Consider the following 26,574-nt stretch of genomic DNA (forward strand, 5'->3'; position numbering starts at 1 on the left):
GGTATGTCATTTTGTTGAATAGGGTTATGAACAGCTTCCTCCACAATGCCTGCTTTTTATTAATTTAATAATTCACTTGGGGCACAAATATTTTAGTCTATGCTCATTGTGAGAGTTTTGTCCACCTGTATTTTCCCCAGATTTTCTTGTCACCATGTCCCTCTAAGTCATTACACAATCAACAAAAGCCTTAATAAGTGTTTATAATCAGTGTAAATCTGTGCTCTGACCATCTCACTCCAGGCAGAGGGGACAGTCAATGTACTGCTCAGAGTTCTGCTACTGTCTTTCAGGGTTACCTTTAAGTGAGTCTGTGTGCTCTACCTGCACCAGCATATTTTGTAGACCCATGTATAAACCAGATTTTGGTTTCTCTTCTTTATTTAGCCAATCTGAATGAAACTCTTAGGAGGCTGTTGGCTTGGGTGTGGGGAGAAGAGGCAATGTGACCGGAGTCAGTGTTGCATCGGGTCTCCGAGCTAGCTGCTCATGTAGCTTACTCATAACTTCGGACCTGCTTGAATTTAGTGTCTCACATATCATTTCCTCTTGATGATAGATTGGTAGTGCATATGCCCAGCTTTATGGCTAGGTGGGTTAGACAACATCTGGTTCATGGTAAGAAGCTTGGTTACTTGGTTACTTGGTTACATGCCCATGCTTAGGCATGTATTCTGTACCTACACCCAGTAGGAAGCTTGAAGCCATTTCTGAAAAGGTGACTAGTTGTCTGCAGAAGGAGAGTATAGATTTTCTCAAAAATTCTAGAAGTTTGGGCTGTGATTTAGCAACCCCGTTGGCCCTGGACACTTCAAGTACCTTTGGATCTACTGGCTCATAAGGCACAAATGGCAAACCAGCTTTGCAGCCCAGACTTGCTGCAGAGCCTTTTCTTGCTCTGGCCCTCACCTGAACTGTTAGCCTTTTAGGGACTTCATAGATGAATTAAGGAAGGACTCTCAGATGTAGTATTTGTTGACTACAAAATCTAAAAAGGCCTCCTATGCAATGTACCCCTTTTTTCATTGTTGGTGATATGAGTTGTTGCAACTCATCGTTTACTTTGGAAGGGAAATCTTTTGAAGGGCCCTTGAATTTTTGTGGTTTATCTCGCATCCTCTTAGTTTGCTTAAATCTTACTAAAGCATCTGTATTTGCTTCTTCCTATGCCTCAGACCCATTTAGCATAATGTCAGTATGGTGGGCTAGCATATTTTTTGGAATGCCTTGAGGTTCAGCGTCTCTGGGCTGTTTTAAGGTCAGTTGATTTAGATCTGCAGCAAAGCTCACAGGCATGTAAAAGGCAGGTAAAAGCCAAGTGCTTCTGGTGGTCCTTGCAAGTTGGTATTGGGAAAAAGACATTAGCCAGGTCAGTAGCCATGTACCAAGTACCAGGACCGTGTTGATTTGCTCCACTAAAGATGCTACATTAGGGGCATCAGCTGCCAGATGGAATAACCTCCTAATTAAGTTTAGGATAGAGTTTAGTCATTCTCCAAGATCCTTCTGACCTCTGTCCAGGCCAGACTGGTGAGTTAACTGTGGATGTGATGGATATCCCTGCCTTTGTTTTTTCCAAGTCTTTGATTGTGACATTATTGTCTTTAATTCTCTTGGGGGATGGGGGTGTTGCTTCTGGTTTAGTATCGTGTTAGGAAAGAGAAGTCCTAGGGGATTCCTACTTAGCCCTCCCTGTTACGACTTTTGTCAGTTGAGTTAGCCAGTTGGTACTGTGTGTGTGAAGGAAGCCAATGTGGGAGTTCTGCCAGTTGCCAAGTATGTCTGTTCCCAGTTACTTACTTCCCCAGGAACTAAGGAAATAGCCACAAAATGGGCCTATGGAACAACTGGGTCCATTTTGAGTTGGACTTAAGCTAAGCACTCCACTGTAGCCTGACTACCAGAAGCTCTCCCTTTGACTGGTAAGTGGCATTTTGGGTCCCCAGGAATTGGTAATCCCTGAAAAGTCTGGGTATTTCCTTTTCTTTTATCCATTCACTCTAGTAAATGGCTTATTAAGGAAGCTTGGAGAAAGATTGACAATTTGAACTTGGTGGGAACTGCAGGATTCGTCCTTAAGGGTTTCTGAGAGGTTATGACTTTTCAGAAGTGGTTTTTTATCACCTGAGGTAGAGTTTTTTTCCAATTATATAGATCTCCCATCCAAGTACAGGCCCGACCCTGCTTAGCTTCTGAGATCAGACGAGATCGGGCGCGTTCAGGGTGGTATGGCCGTAGACTCCAATTATATAGCTCAATCCATGTTTTAGTAGGCTGCCTGTGGAATGCTGTGATCAGTTTAGTACCACTAAAGATCCTGGTGGGCCAAGGCATTCTGATTACCAGTATAACCCGACTGCTTTTTATGGTAGGTGTAGCCACTTTGTCTCTGACTGGTAAGTACTGCCAGTTGGCTTCTGCTAGTCTAAGATCCCATGGTCCTTATTGGAATCAGGAAACCGTCTTCAGTGAGACATCCTTCATGGTCATACCTAGAGGTTGTGACAGAGAGTGTATGGCTTGCAAAGCATAGAATATTTACACCTGGCCCTTTACAGATAAAGTTTGCCAACACAGGTCTAGGGGGACAGGTACATACTACAAAGGAGAGTAACCACAGAGCTTCTCAAGGATGCAGGTGCTCCTTCACTAGTGTTTTGGGTTTTTCTTGTTGTTGTTTGAGAGAGTGCATGCACATGAGCGGGGAGGGGTAGAATCTTCTTTTTTAAGATTTTGAGAGAGCAAGTGAGCGAGCATGGAGGGGGAGGGGCAGAGGGAGAGGAAGAAGCAGATTTCCCGCTGAGCAGGGAGCCCCATGTGGGGCTCGATCCCAGGACAGCCTCCCGACCCACATTATGACCTGACCTGAAGGCAGACATTTAACTGACTGATCCACCGAGGCACCCCCACTAATACATATATATTTTTTAACACTTTTTTAAAATTAAAAAAAAATTTTTATAAACATATAATGTATTTTTATCCCCAGGGGTACAGGTCTGTGAATCGCCAGGTTTACACACTTCACAGCACTCACCATAGCACATACCCTCCCGATGTCTATAACCCCATCCCCCTCTTCTGGCCCCCCTCCCCCCAGCATCCCTCAGTTTGTTTTAACACTTTTTTAAAAAAGATTTTATCTATTTATTTGACAGATTCAAAGTAGGCAGAGAGGCAGGTGGGGGGTGGGAAGCAGGCTCCCTGCTGAGCAGAAAGCCCTATGTGGGGCTCTATCCCAGGACCCTGAGATCATGACATAAGCCAAAGGCAGAGATTTTAACCCACTGAGCCACCTAGGTGCCCCAATATATTTCTTAATTCCCTTAGTTTTAAAGGAGTTTCTTCTGGGCCTTCTTGTGTGGCTTAGGTCATGCATGAAAAATCTGTTCTAACACTTTTATCTCCCTAAGCCTTTGGATTCTCTCTTTTACATCTTGCTGGGGAAGCTTTGGCATCTCTACCTCATTAAATGTAGTTCACTTTTGAGTCCACATTTCAGTCAGCCAACTGAATGAGCTGCTTAGAGCTACTTTGAGCTGCATAAGCTAACACATTAAATTTGTAATCTCTAGTGAGTGAACCCGTACCAATATATTAGGCCCAACATAGAACTATATCCTATTCTGTGGTCAGACATCCTTAGAATCAATTCTTATACATGTTCCCCCTGGTTTTATTACCAGAATCTTATTTTTTTTTCTTTTTTTTCTTTTTTGGTGCACAGACTGTTTTCTTCAGGATCATAGTATATACCTGTCATCCTCGATCTAGGTTGGTGCACACTTATCTGCAAAGATCCATATTTAAATATTTTAGGTTTTGTAGTCCATACAGTCTCTGTCACAGATACTGAGCTCTGCCACTATAGCACAAAAACAGCCATAGATAATACATAAACCAGTGAACAGGCTATGTTCCAGTAAAACTTTATTTATGGACACTGAAATGTGAATTTCAAATAATTTTCACATGTCAGAAAACTTTCCTTTTATATTTTTAAACCATTTAAAAAATGTAAAAACCCTGTGGTCTTCGGGTGATAATGATGTGTCAGTATAGGTTCATGGATTGTAGCAAACGTACCCAGGTTCTGGGGGATGTTGATGTGGTAGGGGGTGCTATATATGGGAGGGGTTTATAGGAAATCTCAGTATTTTCTGTTCAATTTTGCTGGGAGCCTAAAATACTCTTAAAAATGAGATTTTGCTTTTTTTAAAATGTAAAAATTATTCACAGGCCATGTACGAAAACAGATGGTAGGGCAGATTTGGCCCATGGCCTACAGCTTGCCAAGCCCTACCCGAGAGCATGTTGAGATTTGACCATAGTTACCCAGAGGCAACAGAGGGTAGTTGTGGTAGGCCTGAGGAAGATGAACATCCCCTTTCAGGGCCTCTGCCCCAGCTGAACTTTCCTTGGAGTTTTGAATCAGGAAGATCAGCACCCTCAAACACCAGAGGGAAGGCTCCTTCACTGGAAGGCTAGGCTCCCAGTGACATGGGTTTCAGGATGGTCACTCTTACCTGGATATAGCCAGATGTCTCCATTCCAAGTGTCATTATTCTCTTCTTTTCCAGTCTGTGTCCTGACTGCACACGAGATACTAGGTGAGACTGTGAGTTCCACAGTTTTTGTATTGAACTTTTTTGTTTGATTTTCCTTAACAATAGTAGCCTTGGCTAATAGGAAATAAGAGATTCTTTGAGTCTGTGATGTAAATTCACTGGTTTTCAAACTGACTCTCAGAGCTTGAGAGACCTGAGTTTGTCACCGTGTTTCAGTAAGCACTGCGTGTGTTCTGTGGAGAGAATTCACTTGTACTGCAGCTGTTGTAGGCCGCATCATTGCCTGAACGTGCTTGGGCTCCCCGCTACGTGCTTCAGTTTGCACTTCAGCAATCACAGAGAGCTCAGTTAGTTGTGTCGCTGCAGCAGGCCCTGGGTCCCTAGCATACTGTTCCCCCTCTCCATACTGTTGCCCATCGACAAGGTTCTTACTAGCGCTGCACGTAAAACCCAAAAGCCTGACTAAACCAGCCACCGTATTCCATGTTTGGAAGTTTATGTTCTTGGTTCAGTGTTATGGTCCAGTCAAGAAACAGAAACATAGTAGTTTGGAAAAGGGAAAGTCAAAATAAAGAATTAGTAACTAGTAAGGAACTTAAGGGGCAGAAAGAACTCTGAAGAATATAGAAATAGCAGATACAGGGTAATAGTTAACTACGTCTTGTGCCTGACAGAGAGTATGTAAGAAAGGGATGAGTTTGGAAGAGAGCCTACCCAAGCTTGAGATTCAGACCTCTTTGAAGAAGGTACATCTGTTTGTACTCCACTGGAGTGTGGAGAAGGTCCCGAGATGCCACAGGCTGAGGCTGGCAAGGAGGAATGCCACTTTCTGGGCAACCAACAGAACTTTCTAGAAAGCCACCCTGGCTGGATGTACCAGGAAGCTACCTGGGGTGACAGTGGAACTCATATAAAGCCATGTGTGGGGTGCCACTGAAACTTGTGGGGGTGAGCACCATTGAGTGTCTCACATACCACTTGAGCACCACAGGATCAAGAAGAGAGAAAATAACTGGAATTTGGCACATAGTATAGGTATTTAACTTTTTATTTGAATGAATGAGAAAGTCCAGTTCAAGAGAGCATAAAATTATCGGTATCTTTATTACGTTTTATTCATTCATCTTAGATTAAAAAAAAATCCCTGCAATTTGACTTGGTCAACCAACTGAAATGGATAAACATGAAATTCTGAATGATTGAGTTAAAAGGGTACCTTACTTCATTTGGTTTAAAGAAAACTGATCACCTTTTAGGGCACTGGTGGACCACTCTTCTGAAGACTTGGTGTGTGTGCACGTGCACTGTTAACACACTTTTCTAAATAGTGGGCTGTGGTTATGCTCAGTGACTGCAAAGAACAACACTTGTGTTTTTATTGCATTTGTAGAGTAAAGAGAAGGCTATAACAACAGGTGCTTGCAGTGATACCCTTTTATTAACCATTAGTAAACCAAGGAATTAGAGATTGTCAGTTCTAGGAGGATCCTGGAAGATCATTTCATCTGTTATCCCTCGTTGTCTGGTAATAGGATGTGAGGCAGTGTAGGAGGGAAAGTTGCCTGCGGTTGTGTTTTGAGTGAGAGGACCAGGATTTGAAACCTAAACTTCTGCATGAGTGAATGCCTTTCTGTGCTGCCTCTGGGTGGACGATCTCACCACATGTCCAGCTGTGTGCCAGGAGAAGGAAGGGGTGTGAAAGCAATGGGAGACCAGACCCAGACCCTCCCACAGACCTTTTCGCCTGACAAACTTCATCAGAGTGAAAAAAATCCTTCAGAATCTGAGGGAACGAGGAATAGGAGGAGAGTATGTTTGGACAATTGACTTCCTCTTTGATTTGTGTTTCAGTGTTCCAAATAATATTCTGTAATGAGAAGAGTAAGTACCCGTGAATAATTTGCCCTGTTTGGGAAAGTGGTTTTTCATCTTCAGTTTAGAACTGGAATGTCAGTTATCCATAGTTGTCTGGAAGAAATTGGCCAAATGAGTAGAAGTCATTTAAATATGGGTGTGGACATGAATGCAGTTTAATGTTCACATGTGATGTCTCTCACTGTCGAATTTTGAATATGGATACTTGTAAATCGTTTTTTTCCCTTTAAACCAAAATCTTTTTAACATCTGCCATAATTTAAATGCAGAAATATAACTAGTTTAAGAGAATGTGAAATAGAAATGGAATTCATTGTGAGTTATTGACATTTTAAGCAAATATTTTCATTCCTGTTTTGTCTGAAGACCTAGTTTTTATATTCCTTTAATTAGGGTTGCTATATATCATGTCCTAGGTATATAACAGTCATAGTTAATTATGCCTGTTGGCTGTGACCTAATTATTACTATTTGCTCCTTTTACTCTCAAGTGTCTTGGCCTACTCTGACCAGGCAGATTTAAGTCTTTGAATGAGCCGATTTAGTTTAATGTTAATTTCTATTGTTTAGTGGCCTGAACATTTAGAAAAAGAAAATTACCCACTGATTATAGTGTTTTAACATTCAGCAAAAATATAATAAAAATAATAAAGTAAAATGGAACAAAGGTGGTGCAAAAAGTAGGATCTTAATTTGTAGGTTGTATCTTTAAGAAAAAACCAGCAGAGAACCAGTATTTTTATCTCCAGATAAATTTTTCCCCCTGCAAATTGCAGTCATTTGTTCATTCAGCGAAACCATTTTTGTGCACCGTCTTGCCGTCAAAGCATAGTATACGGTGCTGGGAATACTGAAGGGGGAGGCACAGTCTTTATCCTCCTGTGGCTAACCGTGGACCAAGTTTGTATTGGCGCTTACGTGTACACACAGGTTGCCATGAGAAAGGTCCTTGAGTTTATTAGAGGGGGTGGTACAAGGGGTTACGTCCTAGACCGTGACCCTGAAAGAATGGATGAGGAAGCCCTGGGCAGGCTGACTGTGTGGAGAGCTAAAGAAAGTGTTCTAGATGAGTGGAGTAGCTTACAAAAAATGGTAGAAGGATATGAGGAAGGACTAGTATGGTTAGCTGGGAGGTGGGCTGCATGAGGTGGACTGGATGATTAATGATGTTGAAACATTACTTGAGACTGGCTTGTGCAGAATCTTGTGTAAGACAGATTTACCCTGCAATCTCTAGGTTACAAGGAAACATCGAAGAGTTTTAAACCAGAGAATAATAGAAACAAGTTTTATGTTAAGAGAGAAACTAGAGGGGCACCTGGGTGGCTTAGTCTCTTTTAAGTGCCTGCCTTTGGCCTAGGTCATGATCCCAGGGTCCTGGGATAGAGCTCTCTATCAGTCTTCTTGCTCAGCAGAGAGCCAGCGTCTCCCTCTTCCCTCTGATGGCTATTCCCCCAGCTTGTGCTCTCTCTGTCAAATAAATAAATAAATCGGGGCCGGGGGGGGGGGAGTGGTGGGGGTGAGGAAGAAGAAGAGAGCCTCTTCATTGGATTTTTCCCTTAGCAGTTTTATTTCATCTGTTCTGTACTCATTCCCTCCACCCAACGCTAGACATTTTTTCAAGCAAATCTCAGACATCATATCATTCTATCTTTAAATCAGTCTTTCTTTCTAAATAATGATTCCTTTTCTTTTTTTCTTTTAAGATTTTATTTGCTTAAGAGAGGGAAAGAGAGAGCGCAAGCAGGGGGAGTGGCAGAGGGAGAGGGAGAAGCAGACTCCATGCTGAACAGAGAGACTGACACCGGGCTTGATCCTAGGAGATCATGACTTGAGCCAAAGGCGGACACTTAACTAGCTGAGCCACCCAAAATTGATTCCTTTAAAAAACATAATTATAGTACCATTCACACACACACCAGTTGCTAATATCAGATGTCCATTCACCACTATATCCCCCAGTTGTCTGATTTGTTTTTTAATAACTGGTTGTTGGCTTTCTGTTGTTGTTGCTGTTGTTTTTTAAGATTTTATTTATTTGAGAGAGAGAGAGAATGAGACAGATCAGAGGGAGAAGAAGATTTGATACGGAGTGGAGAGCCTGATGTGGGCTGATCTGAGCCAAGGTTGGCAGACACTAAATCAACTGAGCCACCCAGGCGCCCTATAATAACTGGTTTTTTGAAATTAGAAATGTAAATTTCTTTTAATCCATAGATTCATCTATGGGAGATTTTTTTTCCCTTTAATACAATTTGGGTTTTGTTTGTCATTTAAAGATGCTAGAGATTTAGGGGCTCCTGGGTGGCTCGGTCAGTTAAGCCTTCAACTCGATCTCAACTCAGGTCTTCATCTTGGGTCATGAGTTCAAATCCCACATTGGGCTCTGAGCTGGGCATGGAGCCTACTTTAAAAAAAAAAAAAAAAAAAAAAAAAAGGACGCTAGAGATTTAATTGTGCTTATAACCAGAGGAGAAGAAATAAAGAGGGAAGGGATAAGCAAGTCATGGTGGTTGGAGGACTTGATGATAAAGGAGATGGGAAAGGACATACTTGCATAAGTGGTATCCTTGGAAAAGAGAGTGGCCTGTACTTCTCATATTCTCTCTCTGGTTTAGAATTTTTTTTTCCAGATTAAAAAAATAAAGGTAGAGAATTATACTTCCCATTAATAGGAAGGAAAGAGGTAATGATGGACTCATGTATGTAGGTAAGTTTATGGTAGAGGAAATGGAAGTTGAGGAATATTATTTTCCATAAGTAAGAGCTTGTGTGATGGGATGGAGGATGCTAGAGAGGAGAGTATATGTGTAATAAAGCCTTTGAAGAATGAGAAAGTAAGTGTAGAGTCACATGTTTTTATAGGAACAATGTACATTCAGTATGATAGTAAATTGAGTGTGACTGGAGGTAAAAGGAACAACTGAAAACAGTGTAGCATTTATAGCTAACTCACTCCTCCCTTAGGATGTGCTCTGACCTCACAGCAGAGTCCTTCACTTCTGCCCCCTCCAGGAAGCATCCTGCAGGATTTATGGTTGAAGCAAAACAAGTATATTGTGTGGTCTCTTAGGACATTTCTAAGACAAGTGTGCTGGTTTGTTTTACAGTGAACCAAAAAGAAACACATTAACACATAGTCATCATCTCCTTCCCACTCAAGACCTTCAATGCTTCAATGTTTTCAAATATTATTAGAACTGTGAACTCTTAAAAAAAAAGTCTGTCAGCCATCTTAGGATGTCAAAGATTGTTTAATTTTCAGATCAGGAAGGTTTGTGGGGTTTGTTGTTGTTATTGTTTGCTTATTTAGTACAGAGAGACATCCTCATATAGTTGGATATGAATATTTAAATCTATTTTATTATAAAAATTGGAGTTGGCTGAAAATATGAGGAGTTAGATTTTTCATCACTTTCTATTTGTAGAAAATAGAAATACTGAAAAATTTTTAAATTTTTTAATTTAAATTCTGTTTAGTTAACATATAGTCTGTTAGTTTCAGGGTAGAATTTGGTGATTCATCAGTTGCATATCACACCCCGTGCTCATTTCATCCAGTGCACTCCTAATGCCTGTCACCCCGTTATCCCATCCTCCTAAATTCTCCCCCTCCAGCAGTCCTCAGTTTGTTTCCTATAGTTAAGAATCTCTTACAGTTTGCCTCTCTCTCTGTTTTTATCTTATTTTGGTTTTCCTTCCCTTCCGCTATGTTCATCTGTTTTGTTTCTTAATTTCCGTGTATGAGTGAAATTGTATAGTATTTGTCTTTCTCTGACTGACTCCTGTCACTTAACATAATACCCTCTAGTTCCATCCATGTCATAGCAACTGGCAAGATTGCATTCTTTTTTATGGCTGAGTCATATCCCACTATCTGTATATATCACCTTTTCTTTATGCATTCATTTGTCGATGAACATCTGAGTTCTTTCCATATTTTGGCTGTTGCAGACATTGCTGCTATAAACATTGGAGTGCATGTGCCCCTTCAAATAAAAAAAATAGATTTTATTTTGAATTAATTTCAAAGATCGAAAAATGTTGAGAGAAGAGAACAAATAAAACAAAGAACTTTTGTCTTATGTTTTTCGTGATTCACCAACAGTTAATGTTTTGCCACAGTTGCTTTATACATTCTGAGACATATATATGGGTATATACATGCTATTTGTTCAGTTTTATCTTTGTAATAATAATCTTAGTCTCAAATGTGTTATTTACATTGTTGATAGTAATTGAAAATACCATATTCAGAGATTGCCCCCTGTCTTTTCTGTGAAACCCTCTTGCCAGCATTAATTTTCTTACTTATCTTTTCATGTAATTTAAACACCTTCATCATACAGTTTAGCCCTTAGTGAGATACTGTATTATGTGTTTCCTTATTTCTAAGGAAGTTTGTATCACAGACTAAGTTTGTGGCTAAGTTTGTATCACAGAAGCATAAACTTAAAAGTACCAACTAATCAAGCAGTAATACCTATATATATATATATATCAAAGCCAGAACAGTTCTGTCAAATAAGATCCATTCTAAATGTAAGAGAGATCAACAGATTTTAATAGAACAGCATACAAAATGTTCACTGATAAGGTTTGAGATTCTACATTGTGAAAACCTTTAAGAAACTGCCACTTGTCAGGACACCTGGGTGGCTCAGATGGTTAAGCATCTACCTTTAGCTTAGGTCATGATCTCAGGGTCCTGGGATTGAGTCCTGCATGGGATCCTGTGCTCGGCGGGGAACCTGCTTGTCCCTCTGCCTGCTGCTCCCCCTACTTGTGGTCTGTCTCTCTCTCTGACAAATAAATAATCTTAAAGAAAGAGAGGGAGGAAGGAAGGAAGAAAGAAAGGAAGGAAGAGACGAAGGAGGGAAGGAGGAAAGGAGGGAGGAAGGGAAAGAAAAGGAAGGAAAAAAGAAAGGAAAGGGAGAGTGAAAGAGGGAAGGAAGAGGGGGAGAGGGAGAAAGAAAAGATAAGCAAAGGAAAGGAGAAAGGAATAGCCACTTGTCAAGTTTAATATTAAGTTAAAGCCTGAACTTTGTGTTGGATTTCTTGGTGATTGGTGGTGGGGATGTTGGGGAAAGGAAGGGCGATCCTTACGTATGAGTCTACAGTATGTATGTAGAGATGGGGACTAATAAAATGTTAGAACTGGAAGGAAGCTAAAAAACCGGATACTGGTATAATCCTTTCATGAGATAGGTGAGATATTGAGGTTCATGGGCATTAAATGAGCTAACAACTAAGGTCTCACCAACGCTGAGTCTTTCTGCCCAGTGTTCTTGTTTCTCCTTCTTCATCCTTTTAGTTTTCTCTCCAGATAAATAGCAATATTCTCAGGATGCCTGGGCGGCTCGGTCAGTTAAGCATCTGTCTCTTGGTTTCAGCTCAGGTCATGGATCTCTAAATACTCTCTTTAAGTCATCAGTTCTCAAACCTCTTGATACCAAGACGACCTAATGCATAAATACTAGGAAACTTTTCAGGGTGGTGGATATGTTCACTCTCTTGTGATGGCATGCTTACCTCGAAATTTATCAGAGTATACACTTTAAATATGTGTAGCTCATTGTTTGTCAGTTGTACCTCAGTAAAGCTGGTCATAAAATTATTAAGGACCCCAAAGAACTTTTGTTTATATGAGTTATATCTGCCAGTATTTATTAAATTAGATATTAAAGCTGATTTTTAAAAAATATTTATTAGTTTAAAATATAATCATTAACATTTTTAATAAGTACGGTTTCAAAAAAAAGGTTGGTAGGAAGGACTGTGTATTACATTTTTCTAAATGTCTTGACTACTGGGTTGAATAGAAGGTGGCTGGATACTCAGATCTGCCTCTGCATTCAGTCTGTCACAACATGTTGGAGTTGAAGATGAAGAAAATCTGTCTCCCATATATGTAGTTAAAAGGAGGAGTATTTTGACAGCTCCTTTTCAGGTAACTGGATATTCTTTGATTTGACATTAAAGCTTGACAAGTGGTAGTTTCTTGGTTTTCACAATGTAGAATTTAAAGCCTTATCAGTGAACGTTTTATATTGTTATATTAAAATCTGTTGGTCTGTCTTCACAGTTGGAATGGGTCTTAGTGATAGAATTGTTCTGACTTTGATATATAGATATACATTTATTACTGCTTGATTAGTTGGAACTTATACTGCTTGATTAGTTGGAACTTTTAATATTTAACCAGTTGCTTTCACTGTTAAGTGCTCCAATTTCACAGTAGAAACTGGCCCCTATTTTTTTCCCATTCTAAATTATTTTAGGAGAACCGAGGTATCTAGGGTTGTTGCCATTGCATTATGTAAATTGCTTCTTGTTTAGAATTTCATTTCATTTCATTTCTTTCTTTCTTTCTTTCTTTCTTTCTTTCTTTCTTTCTTAATTTCTTTCTTTTAACTGAAATAGATTCTCTGAGTAGATTTTAGTTATGCTGAAAAAAATTTTTTTTTGTTCTGAAGGCTGTTGTTCCTGCAAGGGAGTTTGCCTACTTTTGCTGTGGAGTTTTAAGGAGAAAATCTAGGTCAGTTGCATTGAATGAAGATGTGGGAGTGAGCCTCTGTCAGATTTGTTCACTAATAATACTGTTGGCTGGGCTGGCTCTTCTCAGCATTGCTCCTGGGAGAGCTGCTCTGGGCCGTACTGCAGCACCACTGTGGAGGGAAGATAACCAGTGCTTTCTGCATCTAAAAACCAGAGATGCAGGTTTCTTCCCCAGAATGTATAAGGAAAATGCATTCACTTTTCTCATTAAAAACTGGGTTTGGGGGCACCTGGCTGCCCAGTCAGGAGAGCATGCAACTCTTGATCTCGGGGTTGTAGGTTTAGGCCCCACGTTGGGTGCAGAAATTACTTAAAACTAAATCTTTGGGGGTGGGGGAGAGGCTTTTTTGTTCTTGTTTTTGTTTCTCTACCACAATGAAGTATCACTTCAGCTTGGTTAGAATGACTAGTATCAGAAATGTGGGATGCTCGGATTGGGTGGGAGGGGCACCAAATGTGGGGCATGCCAGTTGGGTGGGGGCCGGCAGCCTGGGTGGTGAAAGAGTTCATCCAATACAGACCAAAAGAGATAGAAGTTTATTGACCACACCCCAAGGGAGCGGGGGCCTGACAGCAAAGGAGAGACTGTCAGTCTTGAGGCAGTAGTGAGGGTGGAGTGAGGGATTAGGGAGGAGGATAGGATTTTCTGTTTTTTAGGAATCTTGGGAATCTTGTGCCTGTTTGTAATTGGTCCGTTAGGGCCTATGGCTGTTTTAAGGTGGGTTGCTGCATGAGTCTGTTTGCATTCCACTCAGTGGTCCTTGTGTGCCTTTTTGCCTTATTCAAGTTTCCTTTGCTCAGGCCTGTTGCCTAAAAGTGACCTCTACAGAAAAGACAAGAAATAACAAATGTTGGCTAGGATGTGGGGAAAAAAAGGAACCCTTCCTTGTATGACCACTGTGGAACATAGTATGAAGTTTCCTCAGAAGATTAAAAAGTAGAAATAACATACAATCCAGTTATTCCACTACTGAGTATTTATCCAAAGAAAACAAAACCACTAATTTGAAAAGATACATGCATCCCTGTGTTTATTGCAGCATCATTTACAATAGCCAAGATACGAAACTAACCCAAGTGTCCACTGATAGATGAATGGATAAAGAAGATGTGGGCCGTGTGCATGCATATGTAAGAGTCTTACTCAACCATAAAAAGAACAAAATCTTGCCATTTGTGACAACATTGGTGGACCTAGAGGGTATTATGCTAAATGAAACAAGTCAGACAGAGAGAAATTACCATATGATTCCACTTACATGTAGAATCTAAAAAGCAAAACAAAGGAGCAAGCAGACTCTAAAATGCAGAGAACAGACTAGTGGTTGTCAGAGGGGAGCTGGGAGGGGGGAAGGGCAAAACAGGTGAATGGGATTAAGGGGTTCAGGCTTCCAGTTATAAATAAGTTACAGAGATGAAAAGTAGAGCATAGGGAATATAGTCAGTAATAATTATAATAATAGGGGTACCTGGGTTGCGCAGTTGGTTACCCTTTTGACTTTTGGATTTGGTTTAGGTCATGATCTCAGCAGGGTCCTGAGACTGAGCCTCGTTGGGCTGCATGCTCAGCTCCAAGTCGGCTTGCCATGCTGTCTCCTTCTCCCTCTGCCGTCCGGTTTGTGCTCACTCTCTCTCTCAAATGAATCTTCAAAAAAATAGTAATTAGAATAACATTGTATGGTGATAGATAGATGGTAACTATACTTTTTTTTTAAAGATTTTTTTCATATATTTGACAGACAGAGATCACATGTAGGCAGAGAGGCGGGGCGGGGGGGGGCAGGTGGGAAAGCAGGCTCCCTGCTGAGCAGAGAGCCCAATGAGGGGCTGATCCCAGGACCCTGGGATCCATGACTTGAGCCAAAGGCAGAGGCTTTAACCCACTGAGCCACCCAGGTGCCCCAGATGGTAACTATACTTAACTGTGGTGAGCAGTGAGTAGTGGATGGAATTGTCAGATAAGTATGTTACCTGAAACGGATAAACATTGCATGTCAACTTTACCTCAGGAATTTTTTTTCTTGTTCTTTTTGCTTTTATTTGGGAATTTTCTTGGCTTGTTTCTTACCTTTAGTTTTTTAATAGGTGACGTTAGTTTAAATGATCAAGTTCCAATAAAGAATTTGTTTTTTATTTGATAGCATGAAATTTACACATTTAATTAGGGGGCGTTCTCTATACGGTTAAAGATGCCCTCTTTTTTGGTTTCCCCCTATTCTTCTTCTTTTTTTTTTTAAATTAACATATGATGTATTATTTGCTTCAGGGGTTCAAGTCTGTGAATCATCTGTCTTAAACAATTCATAGCACTCACCATAGCACATACCCTCCCCGTTGTCGCTAACCCGGCCACCCTGTCCCTCCTACTCCCCCTCCCCTCCAGCAACCTTCAGCTTGCTTCCTGAGTATACCGTAATGATTTTCAAAAAGTCTTGGGTCTTTTTTTTTTTTTTTTAATTAACCAAAGGGTAAGCAGACTCACTAGCCTTTTAAAATTTATTTTAAACATGATAGTCTATTTAAAATCACCTGATGTTTCTTATGCTTTTTCACACTAAATGTAAATCACTTTCCAATCTTATGTATGGTGTGAGTTTATTAACTTAAATACTCCAGTCCAAAAAAAAAAAAAAAAGACCTCTTGGTAATTTCAATGGCAGCTTATGTATTGAATGCCATTCTGTGCCATGCAGTGAGGTAGGCTTTTTGAAGAAATAAAGTAGTAGCACTTTACTTGTTTTTTTCTTTACTTTTTAAAGAAACATAATGAACTGGAGAAACAAGAATAATACATATTCAATAATGTATTTGTTTAAAATGATGAACATAGAATACTTAAATGTTGAGCACCTGGGTGGCTCAGTGGGTTAAAGCCTCTGCCTTTGGCTCAAGTCACAGATCCCAGGGTCCTGGGATCAGCCCCTCCTCATTGGGCTCTCCGCTCAGCAGGGAGCCTGCTTTCCCACCTGCCCCCCGCCTGCCTCTCTGCCTACATGTGATTTCTGTCTGTCAAATATATGAAAAAAATCTTTAAAAAATACTTACAGTCTGTTAAGCCTCTGCCTTCAGCTCAGGTCATGATCCTGGAGTCCTCCGATTGAGTCCCACATTGAGCTCCTTGCTCAGCAGGGAGCCTGCTTCTCCCTCTGTCTGCCAGTTCCTCTGCTTGTGTCCCCCCCCCCCCAGAAGTAAATAGATAAAACCTTAAAAAAAAGATTTAAGTGTTTAAAAAATTAAAAAAAACATTTTGTTAGGGAAAGGAACAAAACACTAAGGAAAATAGTGTTCAGTGACTAAAGGGTTTTCTAGGAACATACAATGAATGTTGAAAGGGCTAAGAGGAGAAGGATGGGCACTAAAAATCATGAAAGAGGCTGTGTAGAGCTGAGACTTGAGTCACAGCTGGGGGATGTGGGTCCAGCAGCCGCGAGAGGTTGATCTCGTGAGCAAAGGTACTGGGGTAGCAGAAGCTTGGGCTTCAGCAGTTGCAATGAGGAGACTGACCTGCCCAGAGGAGTGGGGAGTAATCCTGCTATGGGTTCATTTCAGTGGGCAAAGAAGAGTATTAGATTCGTATCCAACATTTGCATTAATTATTCTGTGAGAAGCATCTGTCCTACTGAAGCCCTAAACAAATTGCCTTTATTAGCTTTGCAGTAGTAGGTGGTAGGTATACCTCCTCTAAACAGAAAGCGATTCAAAGATGGAAGTAGTAGGGGCCCCTGGGTGGCTCACTGGGTTAAAGCCTCTCAGCAGGGAGCCTGCTTCCTCTCTCTCCATCTGCCTGCCTCTCTGCCTACTTGTGATCTCTGCCTGTCAAATAAATAAAATCGTAAAAAAAAAAAAAAAGAAGGAGGAAGAAGAAGTTCTAGTACTTTTCTGTGGAATATTAAATTATTGATAACATTTTTTTTATTACTCTAATTCTAGAACTGAACAAGTATCCTTAGAGGTCATTCCTTAAACCAAGAGAGACATACATTTTTTTAAAAAAGATTTTACTTATTATTTATTTGACAGAGAGAGAAAGACAGATCACAAGTAGGCAGAGGCAGGCAGACGGGGAGGAGGAAGCAGGCTCCCTGCTGAGCAGAGAGTGCAATGTGGGGATCCATCCAAGGACCCTGAGATCATGACCTGAGCCGAAGGCAGAGGCTTTAGCCCACTGAGCCACCCAGGTGCCCTGAAAGACCTACATTTAAGCTTTTGTTTAGAGCAGGCAGGAATTCAAATATTCCTGGTTGGTGCCAGGTTGGTGCCCAGCCCTTTGTTTGCTTGCTTACTTGTTTGTTCTGTCTCCCTCTCTCCGTCCTTTCCTTTCTGTTGTTTAATCATTGCTATAGATTAATTAAAATATTTAATAATAAGGGGGGAAGAGAAGTGATTCCAGAATGTAGCCAAGGACCAGGTTTTGAGACTGCTGCTATAGTACTGTTGAGTCAGTTACAGTGCTGAGATCAGTTCTCAGCACCAACCTCAGAACATCAGGAAACCGTTTTCTCCTATCATTCTCTGGTTAATTTCTCTTTAATAATCCAGAATGTGTTGTTAATTTGTGCTTTTGTGATTTGGGAAGTAAGATAAGTCAGTCCATAAAAATTTATTATTTATATTTTTATTAATTTTAAGAAGTGTTTATCCAAATGTTTTTCAACCGTTTCCCCTTCCCTCCTTCATATGCTACTTGTGAACCTTCCCGAGGACACTTTGGTGTGTTTTTTTAGATTTTATTTATTTATTTGACAGAGAGAGATCACAGTAGACAGAGAGGCAGGCAGAGAGAGAGAGAGAGGGAAGCAAGCTCCCTGCTGAGCAGGGAGCCCGATGCGGGACTCGATCCCAGGACCCCGAGATCATGACCTGAGCCGAAGGCAGCGGCTTAACCCACTGAGCCACCCAGGTGCCCCACTTTGGTGTGTTTTTTGATTTACAATAATCTTTCTGGCCTAACAAGTATCCTAGTACTTCCACTTATTCAATAGCATCTGAGTACTTTTATGTAAGTTATATTTTACTAGGTTTTTTTTTTTGGAGAGATATAGAGATGATTGGGTAAGTCAGAGATCTCAGAATTTAATTATAGAATTAAAATGTATTTTAAAAAAGATTTAAAATGTATTTAAGAAATTGTGTATCACACCTCACAACTTTTTTTTTTTTTGAACTCTAGGTTAGTGGTCTGTGGCTCTAAAAGTCTTGAGGTCACACCCAGAGTTAAGTGTCAGAGATAAGGTTAGAACTTTTTAAAAAACTAGGGACTGTACATTTATATATTTGTTGGCTGCCCCCCTCCCCTTTAACATATAAGACTTTTAGAATCATACTTGGCTCGTAAGTCTCTCTCTCTTGCTTTTCTCTCCTCTCCTTGTTTCTTTTTTCCTCTGCTTCACTCACTCACTCACTCACTCACACTCTGCCTTTCTCCCTCTCTCCTGCTCTTTGTCTCCCCTCTCTTCTCCTCTGCCCTCTCTTTGGCTTTGTACTCAGGCAGACTCTTTCAAGATGGGAAAGAGGGCCACCAGCAGCCTAGGTGTATCATTATGGCTTAAGATCCAAAATGTCAGAATGTCTGTATATCACATTTCTCCAAAGGACTTTTGGCCTGGTTGAATCACAAGTATACTCCTTTGGTCAAGAAAGCAAAAACACCGTGATTGACCTCTGCACTCATTCTGCCTGGAAGGGAATAGGGCAGTGGATGCAGGCAGATAAATCTTGTTGTTGTTTTTTAAAATTTATTTTTATTTATATTTATTATATTTATTTAATAATAATATATCTTATAAATATAATTTATATATTTATTTATAATACATTTAAGAAATAGAAATATATAATTATAAATATATTATTTATATATTAATATATATAATATATAATATTATTTTTCTTAGATAAAATCTGCTTTTTTTGTGTCTTTGACATCCTAGCTAGTCTCCAGAGGTCCTCTGTGAAGACCTGCTGTCCTCCGTAAGCTTTTCCCACTCAGATTGGTGTGCTCCTTTTTTTCCCATCCTTAACCACGGCTTCAACTCATACTCGGCTCTGCTGAATATTTTCCCCAGTTCTCAAGCAGTATGTAAAAACAAATATGTAGTCTATATAAAATGGGCTCTATATGTCTGCTGAAATAGGTACAAATACATACTAGGTATTAGAGAAAATTAAACCACACAGATAACCCAATTTCACTGCACTCAGTTCTGCAGAACTTCCATGTGTTGAAATGCTGTTTAAAGTTGGCTCTCGGGGCACCTGGGTGGCTTAGTCATTAAGTGCCTACCATCAGCTGGGGCTGTGATCCCAGGGTCCTGGGATCAAGCCCGGCATAGGGCTCCCTGCTGAGAGGGAAGCCTGCTTCTCCCTCTCCCACTCCCCCTGCTTATGTTCCCTGTCTCGTTGTGTCTCTCTCCATAAAATAAATAAATAAAATATTTTAAAAAATAAATACAGTTGGCCCTTTTGGGGTGCCTGGGTGGCTCAGTCGGTTAAATGTCCCAACTCTTCATTTTGGCTCAGGTCATGACCTTACCATCATGAGATTGAGCCCTGTGCAAGGCTCCACAATGGGCATGGATCCTGCATAAGTTTATCTCTTCGCAGGGCACCTGGGTGGCACATTTGGTTAAATGTCAGACTCTTGGTTTCAGCTGGGGTTTTGATCCTAGGGCACGAGATCAAGCCCCACAAAGGGCTCTGTACTCCATACAGAGTCTTCTTAAGACTTTCTCTCGCTCTCCCTCTGCTCCTCCCCTTTGCATATGAGCTCTAAAATAAATTTTTTAAAAAGATTTCATTTATTTATTTGAGAAAGAGAGAGAGCAAGCAGGCAGGAGGAACAGAGGGAGAGGAAGAAGCAGGTTCTTAAGCTGAGCAGGGAGCCCGACGTGGGGCTCAATCCCAGGATTCTGGGATCATGACCTATGCTGAATGAAGGTAGATGCTTAACTGACTGAGCCGCCCAGATGCCCCTAAAATAAATCTTTTTTTTAAATTTAATTTATTTATTTGACAGACAGAGATCACAAGTAGGCAGAGAAGCAGAGAGAGAGAGGAGGAAGCAGGCTCCCCACTGAGCAGAGAGCCCGATGTGGGCCTCGATCCCAGGACCCTGGAATCATGACCTGAGCTGAAGGCAGAGGCTTTAACCCACTGAGCCACCCAGGCGCCCAGCCCTAAAATAAATCTTAAAAAAATAACAAAACAATAATTCTCCTTCTCCCTTTTACCCACCAGCCCTCTGCATGTGTGCATGCTCTCTCTTTCAAAAATTTAAAAAAAAAAAAAATTTAAGTTAAAAAATAAAGTTGGCTCTCTCAAAGCTAAAGGAGGGACAGAAAGGAGAAAGCATACTGGGGGAGAGATCAAAAGGAGGAGGAGGTGCTTTGAGGAGACGGAGGTGATCATTGAAACCTTTGGAGGTGCTTGGACATGAATTTACAGGACCCCATTAACCTGGGGTTGACATCCCTGCTGGTGGGTTGCTGCCTTACCTGAATTGTATTGCTGAGTTTTTCTCTTCCCTCCTACCCCAGGTTGTGCCATAACCAGAGGGGTTTACTTTTGTACTTTCATCATTTAGTGAGAGTTGACCTAGGGACCAGCTCTGTGTGGACTCTTCTGTGTCAACCATTGTAAGCTGTCACTGATGAAAGACGATTATGATGATCAGTTTCCATCTTAAAAAGACAGTTGTGACAAACATTGCTTAAAGTTTGGAAAGAGTCTATCTTCTTTAAAGAAGAGCTGATGTTTCTTTTTCTTATAACTTATAGCAGAAGTTTCTTAGTTGTGTTGCAGATCAATGTCCATAATAACCCCCAGAGAGAAGCCACTCTCCCTAGAGGCTCTGGTCAACACACAGAACCCGGGAGGATTTGCCATTTGTGATGTTAACTGTCCTTCTAGCAGATGAGTTTCTTAGGGATCTGGTGTTTTATTTATGTAAGAAGAGTTTTAGTTACAGAATGGAAATTAAATATCTTAATTAAAATTAGATTATCCAGCCTCCATTCTTGTAGGCATGGAAAATAAATCCATAGATTTATGATGTTTAAATAAAAATGTTTATTTAAAAAAAAATCTTCAGGTATCCAAGATTCTCTCAGGAGATGTTCCTGAAGAAGCATTTTGGAAAATGCAAATTGAGGATAAGTGATTTTTGTTTTATTTTTCTCTCCTTTTCCCCCAAACCACTTCTTGTAGGTGAAATCAGATTTAAATGATTCTATGAAACATGAAAATAAGGGCAACCTTGATGTGGGGGAGCATTTGCACATAGAAGCAGCCAGATGTGGGCTACTACCTAGGGATGTCCTGTCACTTCCACACCCACTTTGCTTTGAGGCTAGCAGTGGGTGTATTAGTGGTAGAACTGTTTATAAGTACCCTGTGGCAGAGGCTTCTCCTTTTCCCAGCCACATCTTCCTTGGATCCTCTGTTTTCCAAAAGGAAGACAGTAGGAAAACTTTAAATTTTTGTACTGTGGCCTTTCAGAACTTCTTTCTCATTTACTTTTATGCCCTTCACAACAGAAGTTCATACCCCTAACAAGGAAGTGTGTACTAAAGTCACCCTAATCCATTTTTAGAATATTTTTATCACCTTGGAGTTCCCTTGGGATCACTGATGCTCGATTCCCATTCCTACTTTCAGCCTAGGCAGGCACTACTTTGCTTCCTGTTTTTATAGTTGTGTCTTTTCTAGAAAATTGATGTAAATAGAATTATACAATATATAATCTTTTCTACCTTGCTTTTCTCACATATAATGCTATTTTTAAAAAAGATTTTATTTATTTATTTGACAGAGGGAGAGAGATCACAAGTAGGCAGAGAGGCAGGCAGAGAAAGGTGGGGAAACAGGCTCCCCACTGAGCAGAGAGCCCGATGCAGGGCTCGATCCCAGGACCCTGAGATCATGATCTGAGCTGAAGGCAGAGGCTTTAACCCACTGAGCCACCCAGGCGCCCCCATATAATGCTTTCTAAGGCTCATCCATATTGTAGTGTTTCTCAGTAGTTCAGTCCCATTTATAGCTGCATAATATTCCGCTATATTTTTTGCACCATATTTTGTTGATCCATTCACCAGTTGATGAATGTTGGGTTTCTAAGTTTTAGCTGTTATGAATAATGCAGCTGTGAACATTATACATTAGTTTTTGTAGAGATACGTGTTTTCATTTCTCTTGGGTAGATACCTAGGATTCAAATTGCTGGGTCAGACATGTTTAACATTCTAAGAAGCTGTCACAGTCTAGAAATAAATTCTTACATCTTTCAGCAAGAGTGCCAAGGTCAAACAGTGGGGGAAGAATACGGTAGTATCCCTTCATTGCCGTTTTGCTTTCCATGCTTTCCGTTATTTGTGATTAACTGTGGTATGGAAACAGATAGTCGTCTTTCTGATGTACCAGGTCAGTAGTAGCCTAACACTGGGTCCCAGTGCCTACGTCGTTCACCTTGCTGCATCTCATCCAGACATTTTATCATCTCACAACATCCCAAGAGGGGTGACTATAATATAGTAAGATAGTTTGGTAGACCACATTCACACAACTTCTGTTTACAGTATGTTCTAATTGAAGTTTCACTACTAGTTATTGTTGTAATCTCTTGCTGTGCCCAATTTAAAAATTAAATTCTATCATAGATGTGTATGAATAGGCAAAAACATAGTATATAGTATATATAGGGTTCAGTAGTATCTGTAGTTTCAGGTGTCTACTGGGGAGGGGATCTTGGAACATATCCCCCACCAGTAAGGGGGAACTACTATAGTCTTTTCAACAAATGCAGCTGGGAAAACTGGATAGCTTTATGTAAAAGAATGAAGTTGGGACCCCTGCCTAACACCACATAAAAAAATAAAATGGATTACAGACCTAAACATAAGAGGTAAAATGATAAATCTCCTAGAAGAAAATGTGGGTATAGATTGTTATGAACTTGTATTAGTGAGTGGTTTCTTGGGACTCCAAAGCCCAAGTGGCAGAAGGAAAGCAGGTGAAATGGAGTTTAACCGAGTGCCTGGCTGGCTCAGTGAGAGGAGCATATGACTCTTGATCTTGGGGTTGTAAGTTGGAGCCCTACATTGGGTATAGAGATGCCTGAAAAATAAAATCTTCAAAAAAATTGACTTTATCAATATTAAAATGTTTTGTGCTCCAAAGGATATCATCAAGAAAATGACTCTTGGATGGATCTAGAGGGCATAATGCTAAATGCAATAAATCAGTCAGAGAAAAACAAATACGATATGATTTTACTCATATGTAGAATCTAGGAAACAAACGAACAAAGATAAAAAGAAATAACTCCTTAAATATGGAGAACAAACTGGTGCTTGCCAGAGGAAAGGTGAGTTGGGGGGCTGGGTGAAATGAGTACACTTCCTGTGATGAGCGCTGAATAATGTATGGAACTGTTGAGTCGTCATATTATACACCTGAAACTAATAAAATTGTATGTTAACTATGCTTGAATCAAAAAAACAAAAGTGAATCTTACATCTCAATAACTAAAAAAAGAAAAACCCAAATAGCTCAATTAAAAAATACATAAATGATTTGAATAGACATTTCTTTTTTTCCCCCCTAAGATTTGTTTATTTATTTGAGAGAGAGAGAGTACCCATGAACAGGAGAGGCAGAGGGAGAGGGAGAGAATCCCAAGCAGACTATGCAGGGCTTGATCTCACAACCCTGAGATCATTACCCAAGCCATACCAAGAGTTGGATGCTTAACCAACTACACCAGTGAGGCACCCCTCCCCCATTTTTAAAGATTTTATTTATTTATTTGCCACAGAGAGAGACCATAAGTAAGCAGAGAGACAGGCAGAAAAAGAGGGGGAAGCAGGCTCCCCACTGAGCAGAGAGCCTCATGCAGGGCTCGATTCCAGGACCCTGAGATCATGACCTGAGCCAAAGGCAGAGGTTTAACCCATTGAGCCACCCAGGCGGTGAGGCGCCCCTTGAATAGACATTTCTTTTAAAACAAAAACAAAACAAAACAAAAAACACAAATGACTGATAAGCAATGAAAATATGCAGAACATCACTAGTCGTTAGGAAAATGCAAATCAAAACCACAGTGGGATACATTTCACACCCGCATCTGGTGTAGCTAAGATAAAAAAGATCAGCAAGTTTGGTGACGATGTGGAGAAATTGAAACTCATACATTCTTGGTTGGGATTGTAAAATGGGGTAAGCTCTTTGCAAAAGATCCTCAAAATGTTAGATGTAAGAGTCGCTGTATGACCTAGAAATTCGGTTAGGCATACACCCAGTAAAATTAGAAACGTATGCCCACACAAAAACATACATTCAATGTTCATAGCAGTATTATGTAAATAGCCAAAAATGGAAACAATCAGATGTCAATAGATGAACATATAAACTGTGGTATATCCATGCAATGGTGTGTTATTTGGCTGCACACAGGTATGAAATTCTGACAAATGCCACAACGTGGATGAACCTTGGAAATACTGTGCTAAGTGAAATAAGCCAGTCATAGAAGGCCACATATTGTCTCATGACATTTATATGACACATCTAGAATAGACAAATCCAGAAACAGAAAGTAGGTTAGTAATTGTTAGGGGGCGGTGGGATAAGGGAACGGGTATAGGATTTTTGGAGTCATAAAAATACTTTCAAGTTAGATGGTGGTGGTTGTATAACTCAGCGAATGTACTGAAACTCACTTAAGTATGTGATTCTGCACATACTTAAAAGGATAAATTATATCTCAATTAAGGTGTTCATTTAAAAAAAAGAAAAGGAAACCATCAAACTCATTTCTAAAGTAGTGCCATTTAACATTCCCTTCAGGAATGAAAGAAATTTCCTTTTTCTCTGAATCCTCACAAATTCCTGGTATTGTCAGTCTTTTTGATTTAGTGGTTCTGTAGTGCACGTGGCATCTCACTGTGATTTCAATTTGCATTTCCCTAACAACTAATGAAGATGAGCTTCTTTTCATGTGCATATTACCCACTTGTGTATTTTCTTTGATGAAAAGGTCTATTGAAATCTTTTGCCCATTTAAAATTGAGTTGCTTGTCTTATAATTGTGTTGTTAGAGATTTCTTTCCAAGTCTTAATTTTTTATTATTAGACTCAACAAAGAATAACATTTTAATAAGTATGATCAGAACAAGTAAGATATAAGGGAAATAAGATTAAAACCTTACACGTTGTTCATTGCAAGTATAAACAAAAATAAACAAAAAAACTGAAGTAGCTATTTCCCCCATATTAAATGTTTAAACACAGGTTTAAACACACAGTATGTACCAATAATTTAAGTTAGCTATAAATACTGTTTTTAATGTGATAAATGAACTTGTTTCTAACGAAACTTAACCAATGTCGATCATAAGTATAATTATAAGAGATTTTGATCTCTTCTGCATATAGGTCCTTTATTAGATTTGTCATTAGCAAATATTTTCTCCCAGTCTTGGGCTTCTCTTCATTTTCTTAATGGTATCTTTGAAAAGCTGAAGTTTTAAATTTTTTTTCAAGTTTTAAATTTCAGTGATATCCATTTCATCAGTTTTTTTCTTACATGGATGCTGCCTTTGATGACATTTCTAAGAAGTCTTTGTCTAGTCCAGGGTCACAGAGATTTTTTTCTCCTGTTTTCTTCTACAAGTTCTTTTAGTTTCTTTTAGTTTTAGTTTTTAGTTTTAGGTTCTTAATCTATTTGGAGTTAGATTTTACATATGGTGAAAGGTAAGTGGCCAATTGTTTCTGTATCATTGGTTGAAAAAAATGATCCTTTCTCCATTGAATTACCTTGGCACCTCTGTTAAAAACCAGTTGTCCACAATTTACGTAGTTTTCTTTCTGAACTCTGTTCTGCTCCATTTATCTAATGTGTCGTCCATACCACACTGACTTGGTTGTTATACATGTGTAATAACTTTTGAAATCAAGTAATTTAAGTCCCTCGGTGTGCTTTTCTTCAGAATTTTTTTGGCTATTCTTTGGTTTGGGTTTTTTTTTTTTTTCCATATAAATTATGAAATGAGCTTGTTGACACCTTCAGAAAATTCTCCTGGGACTTTTTTTTTTTTTTTAAGATTTTGTTTATTTGTTTGACAGATCACCAGGCAGAGAGGCGGGTGGGGGTGGTTGGGTGGGAAGCAGGCTCCCCGGTGAGCAGAGAGCCTGGATTCAGGACCTCAGGACCGAGGCTCAATCCAGGATCAAGGCTCAATCCAGGACCCTGAGATCATAACCCCGAGCTAAAGGCAGAAGCTTAACCCACTGAGCCACCCAGGCGCCCCCTCTCCTGGGACTTTGAATTGTAATTGCCTTGAATCTCTTGTTAGTTTGAGAATTGCCATCTTAACAATATTGAGTCTTCTGTTCATGAACATTGTATATAGCTCCCCATTTATTTAGCTCTGACATTTTAAAAAATTTTGGTGACCTGAAATGATTGCTGTTGACAATTTTATAAAATTGTATACTTGTTCTTTGTGGGTAAAGATCACTAACCTTTTCACATACTGTAACCAGAAGATATCCTGCACTGTTTTTAACCTTGTAACAG

At 39.9% G+C, this 26,574-nt stretch overlaps 1 protein-coding gene across 17 annotated transcripts in view; it reads left to right on the forward strand.

The window, feature by feature from the left end:
* MAP4 (microtubule associated protein 4) overlaps positions 1-26,574 on the forward strand; it is a 196,743-nt gene that overhangs the window by 105,808 nt on the left and 64,361 nt on the right. The gene's annotated exons all lie outside the window — the stretch shown is intronic.

This window comes from Mustela putorius, unplaced genomic scaffold (assembly GCF_011764305.1).
Source record: "Mustela putorius furo isolate JIRA1106 unplaced genomic scaffold, ASM1176430v1.1 tig00000095_pilon_pilon_pilon, whole genome shotgun sequence".
NCBI lineage: Eukaryota > Metazoa > Chordata > Mammalia > Carnivora > Mustelidae > Mustela > Mustela putorius.